This window comes from Falco naumanni, chromosome 7 (genome assembly GCF_017639655.2).
Source record: "Falco naumanni isolate bFalNau1 chromosome 7, bFalNau1.pat, whole genome shotgun sequence".
NCBI classification, from domain to species: Eukaryota; Metazoa; Chordata; class Aves; order Falconiformes; family Falconidae; genus Falco; species Falco naumanni.
In genome coordinates, this window is record NC_054060.1 from 28,072,723 (window position 1) to 28,080,412 (window position 7,690).

General features: G+C 41.3%; 1 long non-coding RNA gene across 1 annotated transcript; it reads left to right on the forward strand.

Moving 5' to 3' along the window:
• Positions 1–1,085: 1,085 nt before the first annotated feature.
• LOC121091634 lies at positions 1,086–5,030 on the forward strand. Its single transcript, XR_005828981.1, has 3 exons — positions 1,086–1,382; positions 2,465–3,543; positions 4,410–5,030. It is a non-coding gene; the product is annotated as an uncharacterized LOC121091634 (long non-coding RNA).
• The last annotated feature ends 2,660 nt before the right edge of the window (positions 5,031–7,690 follow it).

Below are 7,690 nucleotides of genomic sequence, written 5' to 3' on the forward strand. Positions count from 1 at the left end.
TTTATTCAGTGCCCTTGTGGTTATGTCTAAGCCATTTGTGTGTGCCTGTGTGTGAATGCATGTATGTACAACCGACATCCATTTCACATTAACCATGCACAAGATCTCAGTGGCCATCAGGACAAAAAGAAGGAAAGCATCCTTAAGTCCCAAGACGCCAGACATTTTTTTTCTTTCTCTCCTCCCCCGACTGTAAATCGAAATGCTGATTGTGTCCTGTTAATAGTTAAATGTGCTGTAAGTTAAATAGACCTAACAAGGCAGTTTTCAAACAGGAAACCTGGTAGGAGTTTAATGACAGTACACCCATCCTGGCAATATAATCATTAAAATTCGTCAAGTGTAAAAACGAATGACAAAACATTACCCCAGAGCAACTTCCTGTATAAATGCAACAATGAGGCTGCTAAATGGTTTCTCTGGATATTTACTTCCAGATCTGAAGTCATATTGATTCGGCTTCATCTCCTGAAGGGCATGGGTTCATAGTTTTACAGAGAATGCAAGATTAGAAAGATTCACCTTATGTGAGATGCTTCCAGGTCTGCACTGTAAATTGGTGCAGAACTATTAAAAAGAGAGCAGCCAGAAATGACTGAAACTGTCTTGGAAACACAGAGATTTGTGGTTTTGTTCTTTTTTTAAAAAGACACATTAGAAAGAATTGGATTCCGCACTGAGTATCCACACTTCTGTGCATCATTCCTACAATTGCACTGATCCAGGCAGTACTTTGTTGCTTGAAGAAATTCCATGGGAGGAAAGATTTCACTGCTGAAAGGTCCTTAATGCAAAAGCCATTCAACTCAAAGATGAAAGCAAAAAACCCCATACAAATGTATGTAAATATATTCAGGTATCTGTGATCACTAAACCCTAAACTCCAAGGGGATGTCAGAATATGAGACATTGCCATTGTGGCCTGCCTGAGGTTGGAAACAGGATAACCCCACGGATTGCAGCACCCAGCGGGGACAGATTACAGCAGAAGAGGAAATGAATTGCTGTTTGCTGAAGGTCTTGATAATGCAGTGTCTGCATGTTCCCTCTCTGACACCTTTTTAAACTATTGACTACTTAGAGGACCCGTGTTCTGCAAACACTTGTGTTCTTACTTAAGAGGAATGCTTGCATGTAGCATCTTTGAAAAATGTATGTAATCATTATGCCACTCTCACAGTATCCAGAACTTGCGGCTCAGTGAAATCCACAGCTCTTGCAAAAGGAGATGCCTGATTTCTGCGTCCTTGGATGACAACAGTTCTACATAATTTTTGGGCAAGTGAGCAGACCTTTGAAAGCAAAGACACTATTACTGGCTTTGGTGTACATCGCTCCAGTTAATAGCAGATGGCAGGATTGGAACTGGGACATGGTTCAAGGTATGAATGACTTCTTTGTATCATAGCATGCTCCACGTTATGCCTCTGTTGTAATGTAAAAAGTCATAACTGTAATGTATGTTAACTTTGATATTGTGTTACGCCAGCAGCGTTATGTAAAGGGGCCCTGGGAAAACTCAGACAAAACTTGCTGAGTGGCAACTGGACCTAAAGAGATTTTCTGATTAATGAAAGAACTGTTCAGTACTGATCATCTTGAGGCTGGCTGAGCGCTGTCATAATACTCAGTATGTGAATATGGAATCATCAGGAAATAGCTGTGTGACTTGGATTTCACTATTTTTAGGCAAGATATTTCTTAAAGAAAAATAGTCTTTGTGATATTTTTCCTTGCTGCTTCAAAACAATGGAAAAATAGTTCTTAAAGAGAGAGAATATATTACATATACATAAAAGCAAATCCTGAATTAAAAGATGGATAGCAGCCTCTTTATTTTTGCTTGTTTGTTTTTAAAATAGGAAGTCACACCATGCCAAGATTTGTAGTTTCCTACGAAGTTACCCATGCGCTTGCATACTTCCTAAACACAGCATGGGAGCTTCTAGGATTTTTTCAGTTGCCAAGAGGTGCTTTGGTAATTTTGCAGTGTCATGATGCAACAATTCCTTATTGATGAAATTTTGTAATTCGCATTATAGTTTCCGTACAGTTTAGAAGAAAATCCAAAATCTCTTCATCCCAACACATTTATACTGTCAAATGTTACTGTGTGAACAGCATGAGAAAAAACCTTAAAAGCTGGCCCACAGAGAATCTTAAAAGCAGGTAGGAATATGCATAAGGCATCATGTTGTCAAAGACTAGAGAGCTGCTTTACAACCTGCCCTGAGCATATACCAGAAAGCAGCTGTTCCTACCCAGGAACAAGCCAGAAAATGCATTTTGCCCAGCACATTTCTGCTTTTTTCAAGCTATAAATTTTATCAGGCAGCTATTTAACAGAGAGAGTAAATCCCTGTTGGACTGGGGCCTCGGGAGCAAAGCGATGACCTGGTAATCACGAGGCTACTCACCACCATTTTCTTTTTCTTTCTGTCTCTTTTTTAATTCTCTTACACAGCATGGACCAGCTTCCTGCCTGAGTTCCTGTATTACCTGGTGGCTGGAGGATTTAGGAGGTGGAGGGACCGAATACCCAAAGGAAACGTGTGAAATGAAGGCATCGTGAAGAGGGTCATAGAACCATAGCATCCTAGAATGGTTTGGGTTGGAAGGGACCTTTGAAGATCATCTATTCCAACCACCCTGCCATGAGCAGGGACATCTTTCACTAAATAAAGTTGCTTAAAGTCCCATCTAACCTGACCTTAAACACTTCCGAGTAGCTAAGCTGCATTACCTTGTAGGTGGATGTAGACTTCATAGGGGGCTGGGGCCTGACTTCTGGTGAAACCAGCCCACAGCTTCTCTTCCAGGCTTGTGCTCTCTGTGTTAAGATGTTTTGGCTTTGAGACACTGGACCCATCTGATGACCCAGTCTATTCTCGACTGGCTCCCACGCATCCGTCACCTTTATTTGTCTTGGACTGGAGGCATTCATGTTCGCACTTGCAGAGGAGATCCAAGATATGAATCTCCAGCAGAAAGAGAACACCTCCTAGTATAGCTGAGTGGGGTAGCTAAAAACTGGGGAAAATTGAGACATCCCTGAACTCTGCAGTTCCTGTGACATAGGTGTTGTTGACCTTTCTGCTCTGCCCATCTTGTCTGGGTTCCATCCAGCATGCGTTAATCCAGATTAACACCCAGCATGTGTTAATCACCGATCTCACTTAGACCAGGAGAAATATGCACAAAAATGGTAGCTGTTAGCTGCCCACCCTCTTGGCCCGTAGGTTTCCGTATTTCATCTCACTCAGCTCCCAGTGGTGGCCCTTCCTGTGCTGCAGTAAATACCACCAACTTTGGGGGGCCAAGCAGAGGAATACAAAGTAGAAGGGATTAGCTCTGTTAAATAAAGTCCTTGACAATTTAACTACTGTAATTAGATACTAATTAAGTGATATTCATCTCCTAATGGATGTTGAGTTATGAAAGCAGGCTAGCCAGCCCTGTGTGTTCTCTTGGTGCTTTTCTTTGCTCTCAGGATGCTATGGCAATGAAGACAGAGAGGGACCACCCTGCTGCTGTAGGTGCGTGGTGGACCTACCAAACACAAACGCTGTTGGATTTATTAAGTCCAGTCCTCTGCAAAAACATTCAATAGATGGGTACCGTAGAAAGCTTCCTAGAACATGTCTTTCATCCACCACCACCTCACAAATTAGAATAGCAAGACCCACACGTCCCCTTTCTGTGTCTGTCCGTGTACTGGTGGGTGAGATCTCACCTAGAAGGGCTGAGAAACCCCGCTGTGCTGCACCTTACTGCAGTCTGCTTATGTCCCCTTCTTACAAGTATGTATCCAAGTTCAGTGACAGGCACGGGATTAAAGATAAACTCTCCAGACTTGCAGGATAGCATTTTAGCCATAAGGTAATTTGAAAAGAGACCTTGCATGCTCATCTTTCATAGTAATTCTATGAATATAAATCTCATTTTTAAACCAGCTTGCCTTTAAAAATGACGACTGCAACTGAGACATGCTTTTATTAATTTTGAAATAGATTCTTCTCTAATTTATGAAATTAATGTAAAGTCCTTTGTATATAAAGCCTGACTCAATTAGCTCCCTCAAATGGCTATTTTCCACTTGATCTAAGCTACACTCTTGAGGTTATAACCACAGAGCTCTCTAGCACCATAATAATAGGCCTATTTTGGCACCATTCCTTTTAGATTTGATTACTTTTTCCTTCAGCTATTAACACATGCTTTTTTTAAGCTAAATCCTGTTTCATGTTTTCCAGATTCTTCAAGTCCTTTTGGTTTGTTGTTGTTGGCTTTTGGGTTTTTTTTGTTGTTGTTGGTTGGTTTTTTTGTACTCTGGTGTTTCTGACACCTTCTAGTGAAGTGTCAATTACAAGTTTAATTAACACATCCTCCACCTTCTTATTTCATACAAGCAATGAAAATGCCGGATAAATCCAGAGCCAATATCAGTCCTTTGGAATCCCAGGTCCTTCCACTGACCAGGTTTGACTTCATATACTGTTATATATATGGTGTTTCATTTAAATTCCTCAGACACTCTTTTGACCTTGTAACAAAATATGCATTTATGTTAATTTCTTTTCCCCAGGTAAAATCACTGTAGGCTTTGACTTTGGGTTTTAGCCCAGATCTGCCATTCGAGTATGTGGACTGGAATGAACTCCATCCACAAACACTAAGCAGAGGATCCCTTGGGTATGAGGAAATCCCCAACCATCATAAAACTGGCAGGAGCAAACACTATGTCAGCCACCTCTACTCTATGTAGGTCCAAGAAGGGAGAGCTCAGTGGATCTCTCTCCTATATTTCCTCATCTGGCACAGAGAAAGGATAAATGCTTTAACCACAATTTGCACTTAGCTTTATCTGGCCAAAACAGTGAGTCATTTCCTTGTTCCTTCAAACTTCTCTGGAAAATGTCTTTTCCTATTGTCTCTGATTAATTTCTTTAGGCATCTTGCAGTACTTTGCTAAGAATACAGTAAATAACAAAATATTTTAATACATAATAATTACCTATTTACTCAGTTATCTGCCTGGCCATACAAACACCGTGAGTTTAATATGCTTGGCTTAATAACCAAGGGTTTCAACATTTTACAGGTACAACCTGTTTTCTGGAACTTGTTCAGTTATTTTACAAGCTGAATTGACACGTGGAAGTAAATGGTGATGGAGACTCGAGAGCGATGAATCTTCTTTACACTGTGTGAAGTTTACATACCTGTGAAATGCATGTGTTGAGGGGCTGCAATGGGAGCCTGGATTTTGGGAGAGGCTTGCCTCACCTCGGCTGATCTACCTCAAGAGGATGATATAGCCAATCTGCCTCAACAACCCGCACTCAGATGAGAGGAAATGCCTCCTGTGACCCCAACCTCCTTTCATTGACCAGAAGCCTCATTATGTGCCACCTGATGCCAGGAAGGAGGAATCCCACAGTTATGGTGCTGATCCTAATTGTCTTTAGATGAACAATTCCACAAGAAACTTCTAGATGACTCATTTCCCAGCTTGCAAATGCCTAATCTTGGTTCTTTTCTGAGGCTGGTGCTTCACTGTGTTTACCAAGATGCTTAAGATACCTCTAACAAAAGACTAGAGGCTTAAATTAAAGTCCAAGGTCTAGAGACTTGCCTTGCAAGTGCCTATGCCTCAAAAACAAGCAACAGAGAGCCTTGCCTTACAGCATTGCCTTACAGAAGCCCCACAAAGTGACTGTAAATAAATTATTTTGCCAGATTCTCTCACCAACCAACACAGCACATCAGTGGTTCAAACACAAATCCCAGGTAATCACATGAATTTCAACTTTTCCATGAAAAGGGGATATTATAATCCTGCTTTATATTGCTTTTTCTTCCCAAGCTCCTCAGCACACAAAGCTCTCTGCCTCAGAAGCTGGGCAGGAGGAGAGGAAGCCCTGAATCCCTTGGGGTACACATTTTGCACACCACTGTATAGCTCCTACATTTCTGTGATTTGCATTCCCCTGTGAAGCAGCCGAATGAATAAACATTAAAGATGGAGACTGAGCGCACTGAAAGAACAATATTCTTGTTAAAGGAGCTCTCTCTTTCGAAAATCAATGAGATAATATCTTTTAAAGCTATTTCCAACTGTCACCTCTCCTGATTTGGCTCTCTGGGAGTTGGAAGTATGGGGGAGATTAACGACAGATTTAACAACAGAAAGGTCCACCTTATTTCGATCTGGTATGGTAAATGTCCTCTAATGCTTTGTCCATGCTGTGAAACCAGGCAAGAGGCTACCTCAATGCTTTTATTTGCTCAGGTGAAGCGTTGGGTAACTGTGAATTTCTGGATTGTTAGCGGCGGGGGAGGCAACTATGCAGCTGACAGAAAGTCAATGGCATCACAGAAAAGCGTATCCTCTCCAGCAGGCTCGCCACCAGTTTCTCCTAGCCAACAGGGAGCAGCTGGGGCTCACCTCACCAGTGCAACCTCCCTAGCCAGAGCTCTCCTCTGGCTTAGTCCTTCTTGAAGAGCTAGCCAGGGTGTGCTCATATCACCCCAGCTGCACAGAGGCACCTTGCTGGCTTCTTAGGGCTCCAGCTTCACAAACCTTTACAGGAGTAATAGTCCTTACAGGATCGTTCATAAATGAGTTGTGAAAATAGATTAGGTATATTCAGTTCAGGCAAAAAGCATTTTTGATAGGCTTTGGGCAAACAATCTGTTCCTTTGATACATCTTACTACTGAGTTTCAAAGAAACCAAATTGATGAAGCTGAGAAGAAAGCGATTTGTTAAAAATTAAGTCTTTTTCTTTGGAGATTCAAGTTGAAAGAACATCTCTGTGGACTGTGCCTAATCAGAACCTTTGAACACTATCAGGCATGCCCCATTAGGGTTGCCAGCCTTCCAAAACAAATTACTTACAGTAATCCCTTGCCTGATGTATGCAGTAAAAGACAATAGTGCAGCTTGACAGCACTGTCATTGCATGAGATTTATAGTGTGCAGCTGAGCAAACTTCAATTTATACTTTATATCACAAAGTGGCCATGAACCTCACTTCAAGACAAAGAATATTAAAACTATCAAACTTAGTTAACATAACTGGCCAGGTTCTCAGCTCATATGAACTGGTGCAGGTCTGTCAGCTTTAGCAGAGCTGTGCTGATTTACACCTGATGAGAATCCAGCATTCCCCTTCTGCCCAGAGCTTGGAAACTTCTAAAAGCATCTTTATCAAAAGGGACTGTGAATGGACTAAGCAGCAGTGAAAAGAGTAAATTGTCCCTCCCCCAATTCACATGCATTGCCATTGATTACATTTTTGAAGTTGTTTCAGTGAGATTCCTCAACAGGTGTAAACCGGCATAGTCCTACTGAAAGTAATGTGCTAACTCCATCTTTTCGCCTCAGTTTTCAGTGTGCATCACTGTGTGTTTAAGCTCATTCCTTAAACAATGATTTTCTTTACACACCGAGCACGCTGTTGAATCCATCCTGTGACCAGTCATTTCGGGCGTCACAAAGGCTTCATAACATCATTAAAACATTCAATTGTATCATAAAATAATTCTGAAGTAAATGAAGCACAGTAACTTAAATTATTCAGTAACTTCTAACTGTGGAACTGTAGTAAGGGGACTGTGCATTTGATGGTAATTGGAATATAGTAAGCAATCATCTAACCAAAAAAATTGCAGTTTGGAGAATCACT